This window comes from Rhinolophus hipposideros (assembly GCF_964194185.1).
Source record: "Rhinolophus hipposideros genome assembly, chromosome: 22".
In the NCBI taxonomy this organism is placed as follows: Eukaryota; Metazoa; Chordata; class Mammalia; order Chiroptera; family Rhinolophidae; genus Rhinolophus; species Rhinolophus hipposideros.
The window spans coordinates 15,365,077-15,371,291 of NC_138068.1; positions in this window are offsets into that span (position 1 = coordinate 15,365,077).

Here is a 6,215-nt window from a genome sequence, read left to right on the forward strand (position 1 = left end):
GGCTGCTGGGGGCGTCAGAGTGGTTAGGCCCTGGCAGGGAGCCCTTTGAAAAGCTGCCAAATATATCATCTGGCCCTAAGCACGAGATGGATGGGGAGACAGAGCCCTGCGACCCTGCCAGGGTGTGTGCCCATGACTCTGACCTTGTCCTTGACCTATCTCTCCAGCCAGTTCACGGAAGCCTGGCAGCCCTCCCTCTGAATGCCTGCTCTCTCTCATTTCCAGCATCTGTGGCCTGGATCCTGGCACCAGCCCTGTCAGTGCCCCATCCTCACGGCTACAGAGTGACTTGTTTATAACCCACAGTTCATCTGTTTAGCAAACACAGGCAGGAGGTGGCCCCGGCATCAAGCAAGCCCTGTCCGTCAGGAGGGGAGCTCAATGCAGAAAGGCAGTGCCTGTGGCCTGTGGGAAGAGGCAGGTGAGTGGACTCATGGCGTCTGAAGATGGAGAAATGTAGGTGCGCTACCTCCCAAGTCCTCAGCTTGTACATGGCCCTCCCGGCTCCAGCAAACCCCCTCCTAAGCCATGGCATTCTCACGGGAGCAGTCTCCCCCCACCCGAGGGAGTCTCTTGACCCTCTCCCCTCCCCAGGCCCTTTTCCTGACCCCTCCTGGGATTTCTCCCAACTCGCAGCCACCTCTGCCCACCCCTTATCTCGGTGCCTGTGAAGCTTCTTGCACTGAGCGGGTGCCCAGCAAACGTCCGAGAGAATTAAGGAATTAGGGCAGAGCAGGTCTGAGACAAGGGCAGTGTCTGGGTGGAGGTCAGGTCCTGCCTAGCCAAGCATGAGTTTCCATGGCAACGGCCTCACCCGACCGTTGCCCTCCCCCTCCACCCCCAGTGGAGGGTAGCCTCCTGCACGGCTTGGCTTGGCCTCTCTGCGCAGCCCATGGTCTGCCTGCCTCCTCTGTCACCAGCGGTAATCCTGTGCGGTTTTTACTCTGGTGCCCATGAATAGAAGAGTTAGAGGAGGGCGGGCCTGAGCTCTTCCCAGGGCCTTGCACCCAGCCCCGCCAGCAGGGAGCAGCTCCCGGGCCCCGCTGGACTCAGGCCAGCTGTACCACCCACTCTTGTCAGCATCTGCCTTCACGGAGGCCTCCCCACTCAAGGCTCAGCGTCGTTGGCCTGGCCCGCACCGGGAATGCAGACCCGGCCCTGTACAGTTCATTAAACCGTCCCCTCTCCTCACACTTAGCCACATATGGTCTCCCCTGTCCCAGTCCTGATGTTTTGTCTCCCCTCAGCCTGGCACCTTCCAGAATCCTTCCCACACCCACAGCCCCCAAATCAGCCACCAAGGCCTGTCAGCTCTCTGTCCTAAAAGCCTCTGGGACCCACCCTCTGTCCCTGGGCCCCTCGCCTGTCAGCCTAATGGCTGACATTGCAGCCACCTCCTCCCTGGAACCCTCCCCCAGTGCCTGCTCCATGCAGCAGCAACCCTCAGAGCTAAGGGGACAGGACATTTTTTGAGAGAGGTCTGTATGCATTGTCGCCCTGCTGTAAACTCCAGGCTCTTCTCTGAAGTATCCAAGGCCCCTCTTATCTGGCCCCTGCTAATCCCTATTGGGGCCTGGCCTCCCCAGAGATCTGCAGGGCTCCCCGAACACAGCAGGCTGTCTCCTGCCTCCTGGCCTAGCACACACTGCACCCACTCCCTGGGATGCTCTCTCCCCACGGGTGGACTCTATGTTGCCTATTTGGGGAGACAAATTCTTATCCGCCCCAGGCACTTCTTCCTTAGTGACCCCGCGCGTCCCCATGGTCCTTGATCATAGTGAGTGTCATGCACATTGTCCCTTTCTGCTTGCAGTCTGTCTCCCTGTCTGGGGTCGGGTTCCCAGAAGCAGAGCTGGAGAGAGATTCAGGAACATACCATTTCCTAGGAAGGGTTCTCAGGAGACACACAGAAGGGAGGGTGGGAAGCAGGGGAGGGAAAGGGCAGAGCAAGAATGGGGTCTCGGGTGGAGTCTAGATGTGGCCTGATCCAGGGGGGCCTAGAACATAAACCCGTGAGGGGAGGAGGCCCGTATTTGTACCCCTGTATCAGCCGTGGCGTGGGAGGCTTTGTGACTTCCCAGGGGAGATTGCTCTTATCAGCCAAGGGCAACTCGCAGGAAGGGCAGCTGTGAGCAAAAGCAGTCAGCACTCCTGAAGTGGGGGGTGGGGGTGATGGGTGCACTCGGTAAAGGGGGTCTGGCAGGGCACCGCGCCCCTGTCGAGTGGGACCTGTGACACCTTTCGGAATGAATGAAAAGCATGGCGCTCCTCGGGCTGTCAGCTCTGACCGTCCCCAAGCCCACAGCTGCACTGCTCCCCTTGGAGAAGGTCGTGCGATGGCAGTCACCACTTTAGTGGGCAGAAAGAAGCCCAGACACCCACTCCCCAGGGAAGGACTCAGCCCTGCTTCCTCACTGAGTGTCTCTTGTGTGCCCAGTCATGCAGATGGGAGCTTAAGCCAATGTTCTCCTAGTAACCATTTTACAGGTGGGAAGATAGAGGCGCAGCGGGGTGACAATACTCCATGAAGGGCATGCAATTTCTGAGTGGAGGAGCTGGGATTCAAAGCCAGGTCCAGTCGGCTCTGCCTGGTTCCTTCCCCCAGGGTGCGTGAACGGCCTCAGTGAGCCCTTCCTGCCCACCGTAGGAGACTGACTGGTGAGTCAGGGTCACTTCTGTGCATCACAACAGGGCTCAGCTAAACTCAGGGTCCCCAAGGGCCACATCTGGTGTTTGCAATAGTTGGAAGGCCCATGCATGTATTTTGCATGTGATTTGCATAATGATTGCATCTGGTTTGCATGTGTCCACACTGAGAGCCTGTCAGTGCTGCACAATTTTTAAGTTGCTTGTTAGTACCTCTCATTCAATGGAAGTCTGTCCCGGCTCCCAGAGTCCAGTGTCCGTGATTTCTGGACCTTCGGGCTGCATGTCTACACACCCGAGGGTCCTGGAGAAGCCACACTTCTGCCCAGCTGGAAGAGGTCACCCCAAACCCCTGTGTGTGGATTTGACAGTAACCTTTTTTGATGGCGTGGGTGTAATCAAAATACCGACTGGGCTTTGAGCGTGCTGATGTTTATGTTGAGGAGAGAGTGAGCCAGGCAAAGAGCCTTGCTCACTTTCAATGGTGTCCCCGCGTGCAGGGAGGCCGAGCTTCTCAGGCTCAGAAGAAAGAAGATGGGGGGTGGGGCTGGGCAGGGACAAAGGGCTAGTGGAGAAGGAGTAGGGGGCTGGTATCCTAGGGGGTGCACCCCCAATTGGCTGGCGGTGGGGGGTGTGAGTTTCTCCCAATAGCAGGGGTTCTCATCCGTGGTAGGAAGGGCCTGTGCCAGAAAGCTGTCAGTGTCAGTGCTTTCTATTTCTGTCTCTTTAAGGGGACCTACATTCCATAAAACTGAGGCTTTCAATGACCTTATGTGGTGGGCCTCCATAGAAAAGCAGGTAACATCCTGGGTGAGGTGGAAGGAGCCTGAAGATGGGAGAGGAAGCTCCTGGGATTCTCAGAAGTGCGTGGAGGCCTGGAAGGACTGTCCCAGGTGAGTGGGTCACCGCCAAGCAAATCTGCCCCCCAGGAGCCCATGGACGAAGGAGGCAGAGGTTCCTGCTCATGTCCCCCATATGTGCCACTTACTGATGGACCCTAAATGCAAGACTTTATGCTCCCTGTCCAGGGTTATTGTCATCCTGATGGCATTCTCTGTTCTTCCTGAGGAGAGAGGTGGCGTATCTCTCACCAGGGCCTCATGAAGGTTGGGGAAGTATGCTTCTGAGTGTGTGTGTAGGGAAGTGGCATGGGGTGGACCAAGTGTCTGGATATGGCCGTGCAGGTCCCCACAAACAGAAAGCGTGATCCTATGTGTGGCCCCTCAGCCCGCCTCCATCCAGGTGTGGAAACTCCAGTGTGAGTGGGGGGAGGACATACTGTCTCCCCTCCTCCCCTGCCCTGGCTTGCCTATGCTTCCTGTCTGGCAGATACAAAGTGGCCTCATTGTCTGCGGGGGAGACCCCAGCCTCTGGCTAGATGCAGCCAAGACCCTGAGCGTCTCCTCCACCAGGAAGGGGCCCCAGTGCTGTATCCCAAAACTGTTCCCGTTAAAGAGGGAATATGGTGTTTGATGTCTGCCACCTGGGGAAGGGGGAAACGGGGTCCAACTGTCCTTTCAGCCCCGTTATGTGGGTTTTTCCATGTAAAGACAAGGATCTAGCCTCCTCCCTGTGAGTTATGGGCCCCACATCTGGGCTGGGGAAAGGAGTGAGAGGAAGGGGCGGGACCCCTTGGAAAAGGATCACAGTTTCTGGGACGGGGAGGGGGGTTTCTCCCAGAGCTGCTAGGCAGCGCTGCCAGGCAGTCAGGAGCCAGCCTAGGGTGTGGAGTGGGGCTCTGTTTATCTCCCACTCAGATGCTTCTCACTTTCCGAGAAGTAGAAATTCAGTGCTTACCAGATCAAGAGCATGTGATGGACACTGTGTATCCTGCCCTCAGCAAAATGGCTCATGACATCTCTGTTATAGGCCGGAGATTATAATAGCACATTGGGTGGACTTGTGGCAGAGGATGAAAGGCTGTCTTAGACAGGCAACAGTTGGATGCTGGGATCAGAGGCCCACTCGAGCTAGCTCCAGTGAAGTGGGTTATTGGAAGCAGACGGGAAGACAGTCACCAGATGGCCACTCATTGCACTTCTCCCTGAATCCAGAGCCTCTCGACTTTGCGCCACTCTCCTCTGGCAAATTCTCTTCTTCAGCTTCCCTGTAACTCCAGTAGAGCTAAGGCTGCCGCGTAGCTACGGCAGATCTGCAGCCATGATCTGTCCTCTCACCACCCCTCAAGGTCCCTGTCCTGGGTTGAATAGTGTCTGTTCTCTCAAAATTTATGTCCACCGAGAACCTTGGAATGTGAATTTAAGAGTAAATAGCATCTTGGCAGTTTTAATTACTTCAGATGAGGTCATACTGGATTAGACTGGGCCCTAAATTCAATGACTGGTCCTTATAAGAAGAGGAGAGGACACAGAGACACCCACAGAGACAAGGCCACGTGAAGAAGGCCACGGGGAGGAGACCCTGGGAAGACAGATGGAGACATTGGAATGATGACGTTACAAGACAGAGAATGCCAAGGAATGCCAGGAGCCCTCAGAAGCTGGAAGAGGCAAGGAAGGATCCTTTCCTAGAGCCTCTGGAAGGAGAATAGCTATGATGACACCTTGATTTCAGATTTCCAGTCTCCAGGATTGGGGGAGAATAGATTTCTATTGTTTTCAGCCACAAAGTTTGTGGTAATTTGTTATGGCAGCCCTAGGAAACTAGTACAGCCCCCATCTTGAAGCTGGATTCCATCAGCCTCTGTATTCCAATTCCCAAGCCCAGGACAAAGAACAGTTAGCTTGGCTGGCTCAGGTGTCTGCCTCGCAGGACCCACAAGCCACTGTGCTGGGAGAGGGCAGAGGCATACTTGTGGGTTGCAGAGCTGCCCCCTTCCAGATCCTCGATATCATCCCTTTACCTGAAGGGATGTGGATTTGCATCTCAAAGTCAGGTTGGAATGACGTGTCTCCAAGTGCCTCAGAGTTCCTCACCTTGTGCACGCCTATCAGCTACTTGGGTAAAGGCACAGAAAGCTGTGGTCACCTGTGTGCATGAGACAAAGCCAGGAAGATGTGCCACTCTGTTGGATGACAGTACCAGGATTCAAAAGGCTCTGTGCAGGTCAGAACGTCAACGAGATGATTTTGAATGAGGTTGACTATGAGGGCCAACTCTTGGGTTCCAAGAGTCAACTTCCCAAGGGAAATATGGAGGCAGCCTGGCTTAACAGCAGCTCTTTGTGAGAAAGACCTAAAGGTTTTCTTTGACCAGATGCTACTAAGGAGCCAGTGCTGTGTGGTCCAGCGGGCTAAGAGCTTTAGATGCCCAAAGAGAATCAGAGCATCACTGGCTGGGCTGGAGAGGTGACAGGCATTTGGGGCTCCATGCAGCCCGTACCTGAGACACAGGGATAACACGGACCCCATCAGGACACCAGAGGGACAGCCTGACCACCAGACTGGGTTGCAGAGGGTTAGGGAACAGGGAGGAGTTAAGATGCCTGGGGAGGGGACAGCAGACTTATCAGATGTCCTGGGCACTTCCAGACAATGACAATGACAGTGCAAGGAGGCAGAGCTAGCCAACAGGGACGGTCTGGGGCCTGTTCCAAGGAGGGGGCTGCG